This window comes from Coregonus clupeaformis, chromosome 14, assembly GCF_020615455.1.
Source record: "Coregonus clupeaformis isolate EN_2021a chromosome 14, ASM2061545v1, whole genome shotgun sequence".
Classification (NCBI taxonomy): Eukaryota; Metazoa; Chordata; class Actinopteri; order Salmoniformes; family Salmonidae; genus Coregonus; species Coregonus clupeaformis.
The window spans coordinates 163,362-180,769 of record NC_059205.1 but is presented as its reverse complement, the minus strand read 5'-3'; the positions used below and the strand labels follow the sequence as shown (position 1 = coordinate 180,769).

Below are 17,408 nucleotides of genomic sequence, written 5' to 3'. Positions count from 1 at the left end.
TAGATATGTAGTGGTAGAGTAGTGTGTAATAATGTGTGGCTGTTACCACCAACATCCTGAGTAAAGGGTTTGAATACTTTTACATTTTAGTCATTTTAGCAGACGCTCTTATCCAGAGCAACTTACAGTTAGTGAATGGATAATTTTTTTTCAAAACGTATGTAAATGTAATAAATCCAAAAATTTACAAAAATTTTCAAAACCAGTTTTTGCTTTGTCATTATGGGGTATTGTGTGTAGATTGATATGGGGGGAAAAGTATTTAATCAATTTGAGAAAAAGGCTGTAACTTCAAAGTCAAGGGGTCTGAATACTTTCCGAATATGCTGTATGGCCAATGGTCTATTTGCATACTACAGCTCTGATTGGTTATGCCAAACCGGTCTGTGTAGAGTATGGGCTGAGTAGTGTGTGTATTGTGAATCCTACTCCGATGTGTTCTGCAACAACAAAATCTCTTGCACAGTTCGATTTGTTTCGGTGTGTTGCATTGAAAGTGGCTAATATTGCGTTGATTCGATCACAATTGCCACAGTGAAGGGAAACGTTGATCGTGTTAACAGGGGAAACTCTAGAACAGTGGTCACCAACCTTTTCTGAGTCAAGATCACTTTCTGAGTCCAGATCACTTTCTGAGTCAAAATGTAAGCCGAGATCTACCGCTCAGACATGTCTTAAAGAACGGAAGCCTTTGCAACATTAACCAATTAAAAACAGTTCTGTAGCAATGAGGTTAGGCCCAATTGTCAGATTGCGATGGTGAAATGCGGTAGGCGAAGTCAAACGCAGGACACAGAGCTTACTGGAAACGTACTTTACTTGAAAGTAACCAGAGAAGAAAACAACCTCCACACAAGGAGGAAAAACAACCCGCACACGAACACTGTCGATGACGAATACAATAACACACAATGAACGACAGAGGGTTAAATAGGGAATACAATACAACGTAATGGGGAACAGGTGTACACAATCAGGACAAAACAAGTCAAACACCGAAACATAGATCGGTGGCAGCTAGTACTCCGGGGACGACGAACGCCGAAGCCTGCCCGAGCAAGGAGGAGGAGCAGCCTCGGCTGATTCCATGACACCAATACATCACCACTACATATTGGCTTTGCTTGAATTGCCCTGCCAATGCGTTGTTGTTTGGGCCATTGTTTTAAATTATATTTCAACATTTAAGGTAGGCTATTTATCACAGCGGTAATATATCCGTTGTTGTATTACTTGAGGCACAGCTGAGTGAGCAATCATTTAAATAATATGCTTTTTATCTATATTTTTCTGGGCTGCTGGTGCCTGCATCTGATGGTCTCAGGGAGGGAGAGAGTGCCTGAGGCTGATGGTCTCAGGGAGGGAGAGAGTGCCTGCATCTGATGGTCTCAGGGAGGGAGAGAGTGCCTGAGGCTGATGGTCTCAGGGAGGGAGAGAGTGCCTGAGGCTGATGGTCTCAGGGAGGGAGAGAGTGCCTGAGGCTGATGGTCTCAGCGGAGGGAGAGAGTGCCTGAGGCTGATGGTCTCAGGGAGGGAGAGAGTGCCTGCATCTGATGGTGTCAGGGAGGGAGAGAGTGCCTGAGGCTGATGGTCTCAGGGAGGGAGAGAGTGCCTGAGGCTGATGGTCTCAGGGAGGGAGAGAGTGCCTGCATCTGATGGTCTCAGCGGAAGGGAGAGAGTGCCTGAGGCTGATGGTCTCAGCGGAGGGAGAGAGTGCCTGAGGCTGATGGTCTCAGCGGAGGGAGAGAGTGCCTGCATCTGATGGTCTCAGGGAGGGAGAGAGTGCCTGCATCTGATGGTCTCAGGGAGGGAGAGAGTGCCTGAGGCTGATGGTCTCAGGGAGGGAGAGAGTGCCTGAGGCTGATGGTCTCAGCGGAGGGAGAGAGTGCCTGAGGCTGATGGTCTCAGCGGAGGGAGAGAGTGCCTGAGGCTGATGGTCCGTCTCAGCAGGCTGATGGTCTCAGCGGAGGGAGAGAGTGCCTGAGGCTGATGGTCCGTCTCAGCAGGCTGATGGTGCCTGCATCTGATGGTCTCAGGGAGGGAGAGAGCTGCAGACTGAGAGTCCGCCTCTCAACATCCCTCTGCTCTCCCACTGACCAAAAAGGGACACAGTCTCCCTCTGACCAAAAAGGGACACAGTCTCCCTCTGACCAAAAAGGGACACAGTCTCCCACTGACCAAAAAGGGACACAGTCTCCCACTGACCAAAAAGGGACACAGTCTTCCAGCTTATTGGTAAATTCGAGTCGCACCGCATTATTTCTGCCTCATGCACAAATATATGTTGTTACTCCTATGAACAGAGAAAGTGAAATATTCCTCGATATTAAAAAAGACCCAAGCCGCTTATAACAACAATGAAAGCCTATAGATAAACTTTTCTACTCATTCATTACTGCTGCAGTGCTTGTTGTAGCACTGAGTGGAAATAGGAAGAACGCGCATTTTATGGCTTATAAAAGTGTTGAATACAAAGTGTTGACAGTGCTGAGTAAGAACTTAAACATGAACTCACTCATTAAAAAAAACAGCAGCTCTTTGCTGTATTCGTTGACAGTCTCTCTCTCTCTAGTCGTGGTTTTAAACTTTTTGAAATCTCACAGTATCAACTTTGCTGTAGCTTTGTTTTACGCCTGCTACGTTACTGCAGACACTGTCATCAGAGCCATCCGATTGGCCAGCGGTATAGTGCACTTGGTCCAAAATGGCAACATTTCGCCTACCCGGTGCGCAGGGTGGCTAAAGCGGGTGCACCTGCCGGCAACAGCCCGGAGACTAATACAAAAAAAATCGGAACACAAGGCTTTATCGTTGGGGTTTTTACAGAAATGTTTGGCGATCGACTAGGAATGCGTTTCGCGATCGACCGGTTGGTGACCCACTGCTCTAGAATGTTGAGTGAAATTGAATCTCATGCTTCTCTCAGTGGGTTGATATTTCTGCGCGGCAGTCTCTTAGCTAGAGGGAACATTGATCATCATCCCTCAATAACTTTGGGGGTCAGCCTGATGAACCAAACTACCCAGTAATCTCCTCCATGAAGACTGGGGGTCAGCCTGATGAACCAAAGACTGGGGGGGTCAGCCTGATGAACCAAACTACTCAGTAATCTCCTCCATATAGCCCAACTCTCACACATTCACATGCACACATTTAAACAAAACAAATACTGTTAGTTTTTTTTCGTGATTACTGATCAATTCATTTATGATTAGTAGGTTTTGTTATCTGTTTTAACAAACCTTTTTATTTTTGTACTTATGTATTGCATATAGTTTTTTGTGGTGTGGTTTTTATACAAGCCCCTGGGCTTCCAACTACACCTGCACACCGTTTATTTATTAGTTTTTATCTGTATTGTTGTTTATCAATTGTTTTCTTTGGTGAAAATAAATTTAACTAAGCCCCCCTCCGATGGTTCCCCTCAATCGCTAACGAGACAAGAATCGGATGCATTCATAATGAACCAATGTCAGTTGCAGGTTGACGTTTATTGGGATTAGTATTGTCCTGAAGGCAGAACTGAGCGATTTCCGCTAGAAAGGCCAGCTGCAAAAGTTAAAATTGTCTTTATTGTCAGAATTCATTAAAACAAATATGAGCTTTTTGGTCTTAATTTAAGGTTAGGGTTAGGCATTAGGGTTAGCAGTGTGGTTAGCGTTAGGTTTAAAATCAGATGTTATGAATTTGTGGTTGTGCCAGCTAGTGACCACCCGGCAGAACTGCCTCCAGAGCAAGATTCATGATGGAAAACGCTAACCTGATAGTGTCCCACAAACTGTGTGCAGCTCAGCGGTTTGAGGAATTGAGCTTGTGTCTCTCTCTCTCTCCCTCCCCCTCTCTCCCTCCCCCTCTCTCTGCTATATTTACCGTGCCCCCCGATGGTGGTCCCTTAAAAGGTCCTGACAGTGTCTTCAGCATTCTGCCGAGTGGCACCATTATTTTAGTTCTGTGGCCGCTGCTCGTCCTGTCCCCTCCACTCCCCTTGCTGTTCTGCCTGGTTTAGGACTTGCTTTGGATACTTTTGGAGTTGCACCCCCTGTCCTGTTGGTTTCAACGATTGAAAGATTTTCAGGTTTGGTGAGTGCAAATGTTTTTAATTCATGTGCTTTTGTATAATGAAATAAAACTCAAATATATATTTTGTATAATGAGATAGAACTCAAATATATATTTTGTATATATTGTCAGCATGGCTACCCCATTGGCTATTGATTACCATATTTATTACCATAGGCCTGAATGTATATAATTTAAGCCTTAGGAAAGTTATTAAATGAGTTACATTAATGCCACCTTCACTACTGCTTGGTAGTCAGGGTATTGTTTTATTTGATGAATGTAGCTAACATAACAATTCTGAGGAAACTAACTTACCTCCCAATGTATTAATTTAATGTTCATATTTTTTAATTGACTAACTCTCATAATGGTACTAAGACTGGGTTCATATTTGCAGTTGAATAGTGCATGGATACCTAATTTTAGAATAAGGGCCCCAGTGGCCGACCATAAGTCATATTACGTAACATCTTTAGACATCGTGAAGAGATTCTCTGGTACTTTTTAGGCAGTAGTTCTGAAAGTAGCGCCCACGAGCCAAAGGTGGGTCCCGAAAATTGTGTACTACGTCACATGTGTGCACCACGTCATGGCCCGCCCTGCAACCTCATTGGATAACGCTGGGCAGGCCTCTTACTAGCTGTCACTCAAATGTGAGGGGCTGAAGCTCATTGGTTAGAACTCAAACTGCTAGGGGGCTGGCCCACGTGGGGGGAAATGTAGAGAAAATGGCACCGGCACAGCTTCAAGAAAACAGTTGCTTTGTAACTAGGGATTTCGTGGCTAATTGAGGTAAGACAGTAATTCTGGTCATAGATTATGCATCTATGAAATACACCGACACATCCAGCCCAAAGTGAGAGGTTTAAAAAAATACTTTCTTAGTCGCCAAAGTACCGGAGCATGTCTTTAAGACATGTAAACTATAGTGGAATGTAGAGCCTTCTTTACATTGCATTGTAACATGCTTTGATAGATGTCCATTCATTTCATCAGCTAGCAGTGTGTGGAAGTGTAGCGTACTGTCAGACAGACAGACAGACCTCTCACAGTATTTCTGGAATATCTCTAATGATGTGATCATGGGTTGTCTACTATTGACAGCAGATGATGGGGTCTATGTATGATTTTGATTTGATTTGATGTAGTTCCCCAATGCTCTTTTGTTTTGTTTGTCAAGAATCAAATGAACAATGTATTAAATAAAATGCTAGAGGAGCACATCACCCAGTTTCCCATAGGCTTACTACCAGAGCATAGGTCTACCAATATCCATACTCACCCTGGGTAGGCCTATCTATATCCATACTCACTCTGGGTAGGCCTATCTATATCCATACTCACCCTGGGTAGGCCTATCTATATCCATACTCACCCTGGGTAGGCCTATCTATATCCATACTCACTCTGGGTAGGCCTATCTATATCCATACTCACTCTGGGTAGGCCTATCTATATCCATACTCACCCTGGGTAGGCCTATCTATATCCATACTCACTCTGGGTAGGCCTATCTATATCCATACTCACCCTGGGTAGGCCTATCTATATCCATACTCACCCTGAGTAGGCCTATCTATATCCATACTCACCCTGGGTAGGCCTATCTATATCCTTACTCACCCTGGGTAGGCCTATGTACAGTGGGGGGAAAAAAGTATTTAGTCAGCCACCAATTGTGCAAGTTCTCACACTTAAAAAGATGAGAGAGGCCTGTAATTTTCATCATAGGTACACGTCAACTATGACAGACAAAATGAGGAAAAAAAATCCAGAAAATTACATTGTAGGATTTTTAATGAATTTATTTGCAAATTATGGTGGAAAATAAGTATTTGGTCAATAACAAAAGTTTCTCAATACGTTGTTATATACCCTTTGTTGGCAATGACACAGGTCAAAAGTTTTCTGTAAGTCTTCACAAGGTTTTCACACACTGTTGCTGGTATTTTGGCCCATTCCTCCATGCAGATCTCCTCTAGAGCAGTGATGTTTTGGGGCTGTCGCTGGGCAACACAGACTTTCAACTCACTCCAAAGATTTTCTATGGGGTTGAGATCTGGAGACTGGCTAGGCCACTCCAGGACCTTGAAATGCTTCTTACGAAGCCACTCCTTCGTTGCCCGGGCGGTGTGTTTGGGATCATTGTCATGCTGAAAGACCCTGCCACGTTTCATCTTCAATGCCCTTGCTGATGGAAGGAGGTTTTCACTCAAAATCTCACGATACATGGCCCCATTCATCCTTTCCTTTACACGGATCAGTCGTCCTGGTCCCTTTGCAGAAAAACAGCGCCAAAGCATGATGTTTCCACCCCCATGCTTCACAGTAGGTATGGTGTTCTTTGGATGCAACTCAGCATTCTTTGTCCTCCAAACACGACGAGTTGAGTTTTTACCAAAAAGTTCTATTTTGGTTTCATCTGACCAAATGACATTCTCCCAATCCTCTTCTGGATCATCCAAATGCACTCTAGCAAACTTCAGACGGGCCTTGACATGTACTGGCTTAAGCAGGGGGACACGTCTGGCACTGCAGGAGTTGAGTCCCTGGTGGCGTAGTGTGTTACTGATGGTAGGCTTTGTTACTTTGGTCCCAGCTCTCTGCAGGTCATTCACTAGGTCCCCCCGTGTGGTTCTGGGATTTTTGTGATCATTTTGACCCCACGGGGTGAGATCTTGCGTGGAGCCCCAGATCGAGGGACATTATCAGTGGTCTTGTATGTCTTCCATTTCCTAATAATTGCTCCCACAGTTGATTTCTTCAAACCAAGCTGCTTACCTATTGCAGATTCAGTCTTCCCAGCCTGGTGCAGGTCTACAATTTTGTTTCTGGTGTCCTTTGACAGCTCTTTGGTCTTGGCCATAGTGGAGTTTGGAGTGTGACTGTTTGAGGTTGTGGACAGGTGTCTTTTATACTGATAACAAGTTCAAACAGGTGCCATTAATACAGGTAACGAGTGGAGGACAGAGGAGCCTCTTAAAGAAGTTGTTACAGGTCTGTGAGAGCCAGAAATCTTGCTTGTTTGTAGGTGACCAAATACTTATTTTCCACCATAATTTGCAAATAAATTCATTAAAAATCCTACAATGTGATTTTCTGGATTTTTTTCTTCTCAATTTGTCTATCATAGTTGACGTGTACCTATGATGAAAATTACAGGCCTCTCATCTTTTTAAGTGGGAGAACTTGCACAATTGGTGGCTGACTAAATACTTTTTTCCCCCACTGTATATCCATACTCACCCTGGGTAGGCCTATCCCTTACTCACCCTGGGTAGGCCTATCCCTTACTCACCCTGGGAAGGCCTATCTATATCCATACTCACCCTGGGTAGGCCTATCTATATCCATACTCACCCTGGGTAGGCCTATCCCGGCCATGACACCTGACGGGGCTCACCCTGTCCAGTGTCAGTCTGCTCAAAATCTGCTCTGGAACTTTAGTCTGCGAGATGTAGTCTATCAGTTTCCAGTCTCAAAACTGAAGACTGTAGTCTATCTCAGTTTCCAGTCTCAAAGCTGAAGACTGAAGTGATTGTTAGGCTGGAGTAGGAGTAGGAGATGAAGTCAATTCGTTAAAGACATTATAGCCTAATAGTAAAGATGAAATGAATTGTAAACTTGCTCTATTCTAATCAGATTCTTCTAATAACAGCTTTTTCATTTTAATACATTGTGAACTAATGTATAACTATTGTATTTTTATTAACTATAATACCTTATATTTAGTTGTCTAATAATAATATAAATTAAAACCATTTAATCATAAATTGACATATTTAACTACAAGTTTTAACTAAACCGACTTGACTCCCTCTATAACATAACCCCATCATAACCATAATCAGATTGTTTTACAGATGTATTTACACTGAATAGATACAGATCCCGTTCTGATTGAACTTAGCGTGTGGCGGGGAGCCTCGAGTCTGAACTTATCAGCCAGCCAGTCAGGATGTCTGGATCGGTCCATGTGAAACACCACCACCACAGTGACAAGAAACAGCAGCATGAGAGCATCAGCCATCACAGTTCTCGCTCCTCTTTTAGTCAGCTGTCATACGCTGCTCACAAGAGGAGCCAGCACAGCACCACAGGGTAAGAAAAGGAGGAGGAGAGGAGGAGAGGAGGAGAGGAAGAGAGGAGGACTGTATCACAGCACGAGCATGGATCCCATAATATGTCCTCTACCGTAGAAGGCACCATGGTAACCATCTCTCTACTGTAGAAGGCACCATGGTAACCATCTCTCTACTGTAGAAGGCACCATGGTAACCATCTCTACTGTAGAAGGCACCATGGTAACCATCTCTACTGTAGAAGGCACCATGGAAACCATCTCTACTGCTCCTCTCCTCTGCTGTTTGATCATTTATAATCTATCCGCGTGATTAACTCATATCCTGGCTGTAACAGTCTTGGTGTGGTGAAGTGATGTGAATATAGTCTTTCCGTGTGATTAACTCATATCTCAGCTGTAACAGCCTTCATGTGGTGAAGTGAAATTAAGTGAGGTTACTGTTGGTCTAATACTACTAAAGATAACTGTAGTAGTAGTTTTTGTGTTAAGGGTTTTCTTTACTATGTTGTGTTGACATAGATATGTGACTGACTGGTGACTTGTATGTCTGGAGTAACTGTGTGACTCGTTTCAGTGTGTCGGACGTCACTACTTCACAGGAGAGCCATTTGAACATAAACTGTTTTTAAAAAATCTAAACATGTTTTTTGGCAGAAATGCCATCTGGAACATGTGAACTTTCATGTGCCTTAATAACAAACTTGTATGCCATCTGTAAATACGAATAAAATTGTTAAATTACGAGCCTAGTTGGTTTAGCCACAGAAAAAGACAGCAACCTTCTCGCTAGCCATGATTGGCTGAGATAATGAATGGGCTGGACATGCAGAGAGATGAGTTCGGATTGGTCTGCCATATAGCACGCTTCTGTCTATTTGAGCTGGTCAGTATGTGTAGGTAATCCTGTCTAATGCGGCTTTTAAAAAATATATATTGCTTAGTAGAACTGCATAAGTGTTGCTCTCAACTTTCTGGACGACCGAGTTTTGAAATCAGTGGAATTAGAGTATGATAGCTAAGGAGATGGAGAAAACACCTGTCTCCGGATTACATCTTCAAACTAAGGGCAACCATGGCATCCGTGACAGAGAGGGAGAAGCGTTCATCCATGTATATGGGTAAGATTGTCTAGCTAGCTACATTTTCAGATATTACACGTTTCTAATTTTGTCAGAAATTTGTTTTCATTTCAAGTTAAAGTGTAGCTAGCTAATGTTAGCTGGCTCACTAGCTAACATAACGTGTATGATCTGTGTAGTAATATTATTTGTATCTCAGAGTCATTTGCATTCCTAGTTATAGCCTAATGTTAGCTAGCTAACATTGAACCTGGTTGGTTAGCTACCTACAGATTCATGCAGGGGAGTAATGTCATGAGTTGGGATTATGGTTCATTGTTTAGCTAGCTAGCTACATGTCTTAACAAAAGACTTCACTATGCAAGTATCCATTTCAACAGGGCGAGTAAAATGGTCACAGTGAGCTGTTCTCTCATTTGTGTCTGGAAGTAGCTAGCAAGCTAGCCAACGTTAGCCAATTAGCTTGGGTGCTTGACTGCTGTTGTTAGGTCAGCTAGCTAATGTTACGTGTATGATCTGTGTAGTAATATTATTCGTATCTCAGAGCCATTTGTATTCCTAGTTATAGCCTAATGTTAGCTAGCTAACATTGAACCTGATTGGTTAGCTACCTGCAGATTCATGCAGGGTAGTAACGTCATGAGTTAGGATTATGGTTCATTGTTTAGCTAGCTAGCTACATGTCTTAACAAAAGACTCCACTATGCAAGTAAGCATTTCAATAGAATGTTAATGATGTCACTGCGACAACTGTTGATAGACGTAGCTGGTAAATTCCCTTTGGCTATCTACTCCGATTTCAGAGCATTCTCGTTTGAGTGTGCCAGAGCACAGAATAACTGACTAATTTACGAATGCTCAACACCTTTTGAATTTGTCTGGTGTCAGTAAACGTTGGCAAAAAAGTGTGAATTGTTGCCAGCAGCACAGTTGCAGTCACCAACGCTTTGGATAACATAGAAACAGCCTAACCAGCTCTGCTAGGGCGAGTAAAATGGTCAGAGTGAGCTGTACTCATTTGTGTCTGGAAGTAGCTAGCAACCTTTCCAACGTTAGCCAGTTAGCTTTGGTGCTTGACTGCTCTTGTTAGGACAGAACGCTCGGATCAACCCTTAAAGAGATGGGTGGGGCTAAGCTAAGCTTAAGAGGGTGTGAACGATGCTGAATGGGTGTAGACAAAGAAGAGGTCTCCAGTTGGTGTACCAAAACATTCAAAGGCCATTTTCTCAAAAGTGAGGTTACAAGTTTATCAACTTTCAAAGCAGAATTACTTTCCCATTGTTCCTCAATTGTAGTGTATGATATACCATTTTCTAGCTCTGAGTCTCTACTTTTATCCAATGTAAAAAACACAATTTCAAATTTTGCTACATAAGACCGAATCGAGCCGGTCGTTCACATATGCTCATAATCCTTATGTCTATTGATGCACCTGTGTCTCAATCTAAGTAGTATAATAAAAATCTGTCAGTTTAAGCTAGAGATATCTGTGTATGTCGGCCATCTGCGGTGGAAGGTGGCCGAGCTACAGCGGTGTTTGTCAGACCATGAGACATCCCGGAAATTGGTTTTCTCATGAAAACGTCTATAGCGTCCGCTCGGTTTGGCCTATGGATTGACCACTCTATGGAAAGGGGAGAGTCTCATGAACACGATGGTGTTCTGTTTTGCTCTATGACCACCACAAGTTTCACAGGACTCATCTGAAAGTAACCCATGGAAACAAATGGAAGTATGGAGGTAGTTATGTGGCAACAAAAATAAGGGTTTAAATATGTGTAAAAAATATATATACAGTACCAGTCAAAAGTTTGGACACACCTATTCATTCCAGGGTTTTTCTTTATTTTTACTATTTTCTACATTGTAGAATAATAGTGAAGACATCAAAACTATGAAATAACACATATGGAATTATGTAGTAACCAAAAAAGTGTTAAACAAATCCAAATATATATTTTAGATTTTAGATTCTTCAAAGTAGCCACCCTTTGCCTTGACAGCTTTGTACACTCTTGGCATTCTCTCAACCAGCTTCACCTGGAATGCTTTTCCAACAGTCTTGAAGGAGTTCCCACATATGCTGAGCACTTGTTGGCTGCTTTTCCTTCACTCTGCAGTCCAATTCATTCCAAACCATCTCAATTGGGTTGAGGTCAGGGGATTGTGGAGGCCAGGTCATCTGATGCAGCACTCCATCACTCCTTGGTCAAATAGCCCTTACAAAGCCTGGAGGTGTGTTGGGTCATTGTCCTGTTGAAAAACAAATGATAGCCCCACTAAGCGCAAACCAGATGGGATGGCGTATCGCTGCGAATGCTGGGGTAGCCATGCTGGTTAAGTGTGCATTGAATTCTAAATAAATCACTGACAGTGTCACCAGCAAAGCACCATCACACCTCCTCCTCCATGCTTCACGGTGGGAACCACTCATGTGGAGATCATCCGTTCACCTACTCTGCGTCTCACAAAGACATGGCGGTTGGAACCAAAAATCTCCAATTTGGACTCATCAGACCAAAGGACAGATTTCCACCAGTCTAATGCCCATTGCTCGTGTTTCTTAGCCCAAGCAAGTCTCTTCTTCTTATTGGTGTCCTTTAGTAGTGGTTTCTTTGCAGCAATTCGACCATGAAGGCCTGATTCACGCAGTCTCCTCTGAACAGTTGATGTTGAGATGTGTCTGTTACTTGAACTCTGTGAAGCATTTATTTGGGCTGCATTCTGAGGTGCAGTTAACTCTAATGAACTTATCCTCTGCAGCTGAGGTAACTCTGGCTCTTCCTTTCCTGTGGCAGTCCTCAGGAGAGCCAGTTTCATCATAGCGTTTGATTGTTTTTGCGACTGCACTTGAAAAATCTTTCAAAGTTCTTGACATTTTCCGGATTGACTGACCTTCATGTCTTAAAGTATAGACAGAAATAGACACTCTGGCTTTACTCAAAGCCAGTAGCATGTCATTAATAAAGATTTAAAAAAGTAAGGGGCCTAGACAGCTGCCCTGGGGAATTCCTGACTCTACCTGGAGTATGTTGGAGAGGCTTCCATTAAATAACACCCTCTGTGTTCTGTTAGACAGGTAACTCTTTATCCACAATATAGCAGGGGGTGTAAAGCCATAACACATACGTTTTTACAGCAGCAGACTATGATTGATAATGTCAAAAGCCGCAAGGAAGTCTAACAAAACAGCCCCCACAGTCTTTTCATCATCAATGTCTCTCAGCCAATCATCATTCAGTTGTGTAAGTGCCGAATGTCCTTCTCTATAAGCATGCTGAAAGTTTGTAGTCAATTTGTTTACTGTAAAATAGCATTGTATCTGGTCAAACACAATTTTTTCCAATAGTTTACTAAGGGTTGGTAACAGACTGATTGGTCGGCTATTTGAGCCAGTTAAGGGGGCTTTACTATTCTTAGGTAGCGGAATGACTTTGGCTTCCCTCCAGGCCTGAGGGGGCACACTTTCTAGTAGGCTTAGATTGAAAATGTGGCAAATAGGAGTGGCAATATTGTCCACTATTATCCTCAGTAATTTTCCATCCAATTTGTCAGATCCCAGTTGGCTTGTCATTGTTGATAGACAACATTATTTTCTTCACCTCTTCCACACTCACTTTACAGAATACAATGCTTAGTGCTAACAGTATTAATCTGGTTATTAGACACATTATTACCTCATCCAATAGCTGTAGGATCAGCAGAGGCATTCAGGGCAGTTAGAGGGACATAAATTAGGTTACTTATATTGTGTCTACCGACGCCCCTGTTGTAATGTACATTTGCTGAAGCATTTTGACAACTCTGTGTCACAATGGTAGGGATTAGCTAAACTGGGCTTGGGTCATTCATAAGTCATTGTCTCAATGCAGCCTTATAATGCTGTGAAAGGATCCAGGAACCCAAATGATTGGGGTGGATCCCATCCTCCTTATAAAACGTGTTTTGTTTCCAAAAGGTATCGAAATGATCAACAAAAGTTACACCCATTAAGCTGCAATAATCACGTAGCCAGTTGTGAAGAGAAAGAATCCTGCTAAAGCGTTCAATGCCACGATTCAGAGAGGACACAGGGCCAGATATGTTTATTTTTTGTTAGTGTCTAGCAGAGAGTCAATCAGCTCTTTAAAATCAAATTTCAACTGTTCAGAGCTGTTCTTCATAATGTCATTAAAACCCACATGGACTACGATAGAATCGATTTCCATGTCCTGACGTAGTACATTCAGGAGCAGCTTAGTAACGTCATTTACTCGAGCTCCGGGACAGGACATTGGTTTTGCACCAGGAACGCTCACATGTCATATAAAATATATTGTGATTTGTTTAAAACATTTTTGGTTACTACATGATTCCATATGTGTTATTTCATAGTTTTGATGTTTTCACTATTATTCAACAATGTAGGTTCCATTTTGGAGACAAGCTTTAGGCCGAAGGAACAGACTGTAGAATCCATGTTGGAGATATGATGTAGGCTGAAGGACCAGACTGGAGGCTCCATGTTGGAGACATGCTGTAGGCTGAAGGCTCCATGTTGGAGACATGCTGTAGGCTGAAAGACCAGACTGTAGGCTCCATGTTGGAGACATGCTGTAGGCTGAAGGACCAGACTGTAGGCTCCATGTTGGAGACATGCTGTAGACTGAAGGCTCCATGTTGGAGACATGCTGTAGGCTGAAAGACCAGACTGTAGGCTCCATGTTGGAGACATAATGTTTTCTAAAGGCTCTATGTTGGAGACATGCTGTTGGCCGAAGGACCAGACTGAAGGATCAATGTTGGAGACATGCTGTAGGCTGAAGGCTCCATGTTGGAGACATGCTGTAGGCTGAAGGCTCCATGTTGGAGACATGCTGTAGGCTGAAGGCTCCATGTTGGAGACATGCTGTAGGCTGAAGGCTCCATGTTGGAGACATGCTGTAGGCTGAAGGCTCCATGTTGGAGACATGCTGTAGGCTGAAGGTTCCATTTTGGAGACATGCTGTAGGCCGAAGGACCAGACTGAAGGCTCCATGTTGGAGACATGCTGTAGGCTGAAGGACCAGACTGAAGGCTCCATGTTGGAGACATGCTGTAGGCTGAAGGCTCCATGTTGGAGACATGCTGTAGGCTGAAGGCTCCATGTTGGAGACATGCTGTAGGCTGAAGGCTCCATGTTGGAGACATGCTGTAGGCTGAAGGCTCCATGTTGGAGACATGCTGTAGGCTGAAGGCTCCATGTTGGAGACATGCTGTAGGCTGAAGGTTCCATTTTGGAGACATGCTGTAGGCCGAAGGACCAGACTGAAGGCTCCATGTTGGAGACATGCTGTAGGCTGAAGGACCAGACTGAAGGCTCCATGTTGGAGACATGCCATAGGCTGAAGGCTCCATGTTGGAGACATGCTGTAGGCTGAAGGACCAGACGGAAGGCTTGGAAGTGTGGTGTTCCTCCAGCTGAAAGATCATTGTCAATCTGTAGTTCCTCCAGCTGTTAGTGTTTAATACAGCAACTCTTCCAATTATGTGAACTCTCCTACAGCTGAACTCTACTCCAGCTATCCAACAGTTCCTTTCCTTTCTTGGTCTTATTCAAAAACCAAACAGACAAATGGAGGTGTGAGAGGCTAGTGTATCTGTGGCGTATGGAGTATCTGTGGTGTATCTGTGGTGTCTGGTGTATCTGTGGTGTCTGGTGTATCTGTGGTGTCTGGTGTATCTGTGGTGTATCTGTGGTGTCTGGTGTATCGGTGGTGTATCTGTGGTGTATCTGTGGTGTCTGGTGTATCTGTGGTGTCTGGTGTATCTGTGGTGTCTGCGGTATCTGTGGTGTTTGGTGTATCTGTGGTGTCTGGTGTGTCTGGTGTATCTATGGTGTATATGTGGTGTCTGCTATTTATGTGGTGTATCTGTGGTGCCTAGTGTATCTGTGGTGTGTCTGGTGTATCTATGGTTTCTGGTGTATCTGTGGTGTCTGGTGAATCTGTGGTTTATCTGTGTTGTCTGGTGTATCTAATAATAATAATATTAATAATAATAATATGCCATTTAGCAGACGCTTTTATCCAAAGCGTCTTACAGTCATGTGCGCATACATTTTTACGTATGGGTGGTCCCGGGGATCGAACCCACTACCCTGGCGTTACAAGCGCCATGCTCTACCAATTGAGCTACAGAGGACCACATCTGTGGTGTATATATTGTGTCTGCTGTATCTGTGGTGTATCTGTGTTGTATCTGTGGTGTCTGGTGTATCTGTGGTGTCTGGTGTATCTGTGGTGTCTGGTGTATCTGTGGTGTCTTGTGTATCTGTGGTGTATCTGTGGTGTATCTGGTGTATCTGTGGTGTCTTGTGTGTCTGGTGTGTCTGTGGTGTATTTGTGGTGTATATGTGGTGTCTGGTGTGTCTGTGGTGTATATGTGGTGTCTGGTGTATATGTGGTGTCTGGTGTATCTGTGGTGTATCTGTGGTGTCTGGTGTATCTGTTGTGTCTGGTGTCTGGTGTATCTGTGGTGTATCTGTGGTGTCTGTTGTATCTGTGGTGTCTGGTGTGTTTGTGGTGTGTCTGGTGTATCTGTGTATCTGTGGTGTCTGGTGTATCTGTGGTGTCTGGTGTATCTGTGGTGTCTGGTGTATCTGTGGTGTCTGGTTTGTCTGTGGTGTCTGGTGTATCTGTGGTGTCTGGTGTATCTGTGGTGTCTGGTGTATCTGTGGTGTATCTGTGGCGTCTGGTTTGTCTGTGGTGTCTGGTGTATCTGTGGTGTCTGGTATATCTGTGGTGTCTGGTGTATCTGTGGTGTCTGGTGTGTCTGTGGTGTATATGTGGTGTCTGGTGTATCTGTGGTGTCTGGTGTATCTGTGGTGTCTGGTGTATCTGTGGTGTATGTGTGGTATCTGGTGTATGTGTGGTGTATCTGTGGTGTATCAGTTGTGTCTGGTGTATCTGTGGTGTATCAGTTGTGTCTGGTGTATCTGTGGTGTCTGGTGTATCTGTGGTGTATTTGTGGTGTATCAGTTGTGTCTGGTGTATCTGTGTTGTATCTGTGGTGTATCTGTGGTGTCTGGTGTATCTCTGGTGTCTGCTGTATCTGTGGTTTATCTGTGGTGTCTGGTGTATATGTGGTGTCTGCTGTATCTGTGGTGTTTCTGTGTTGTATCTGTGGTGTCTGGTGTATCTGTGGTGTATCAGTTGTGTCTGGTGTATCTGTGGTGTATCAGTTGTGTCTGGTGTATCTGTGTTGTATCTGTGTTGTATCTGTGGTGTATGGTGTATCTGTGTTGTATCTGTGGTGTATCTGTGGTGTCTGGTGTATCTGTGGTGTACCAGTTGTGTCTGGTGTATCTGTGGTGTTCTTGTGGTGTATCTGTGGTGTCTGGTGTATCTGTGGTGTCTGGTGTATCTGTGGTGTATCAGTTGTGTCTGGTGTATCTGTGTTGTATCTATGGTGTATCTGTGGTGTCTGGTGTATCTGGGGTGTATCTGTGGTGTCTGGTGTATCTGTGGTGTATCTGTGGTGTATATGTGGTGTCTGGTGTATCTGTGGTGTATCTCTGGTGTATCTGTGGTGTATCAGTTGTCTGGTGTATCTGTGTTGTATCTGTGGTGTCTGGTGTATCTGTGGTGTATCAGTTGTGTCTGGTGTATCTGTGGTGTATCTGTGGTGTCTGGTGTATCTGTGTTGTATCTGTAGTGTTTCTGTGGTGTCTGGTGTATCTGTGGTGTATCTGTGGTGTATATGTGGTGTATCTGTTGTGTCTGGTGTATCTGTGTTGTATCTGTGGTGTTTCTGGTGTATCTGTGGTGTATCTGTGGTGTATCTGTGGTGTCTGGTGTATCTGTGGTTTCTGGTGTATCTGTGGTGTATCAGTTGTGTCTGGTGTATCTGTGGTGTATCTGTGATGTTTCTGTGGTTTATCTGTGGTGTCTGGTGTATCTGTGGTGTATCAGTTGTGTCTGGTGTATCTGTGTTGTATCTGTGGTGTCTGGTGTATCTGTGGTGTATATGTGGAGTCTGGTGTATATGTGGTGTATCAGTTGTGTCTGGTGTATCTATGGTGTCTGGTGTATCTGTGGGGTTTGGTGTATCTGTGGTGTCTAGTTAGCCTGTTGTTTGTCTGGTGTATCTGTGGTGTATCTATAGTGTCTGGTGTATCTGTGGTGTCTGGTGTGTCTGTGGTGTATTTGTGGGGTCTGTGGTGT

General features: G+C 43.7%; 1 protein-coding gene across 1 annotated transcript in view; it reads left to right on the top strand.

Annotated features, from left to right (window-relative positions):
- Nucleotides 1-4,052: 4,052 nt before the first annotated feature.
- LOC121580517 (M-protein, striated muscle) overlaps nt 4,053-17,408 on the top strand; it is a 171,639-nt gene continuing 158,283 nt past the window's right edge. The window contains exons 1-2 of the mRNA XM_045224866.1: nt 4,053-4,080; nt 8,116-8,163. The gene's annotated coding sequence lies outside the window, so the exon portion shown is untranslated. The remainder of the gene's footprint in view (nt 4,081-8,115; nt 8,164-17,408) is intronic.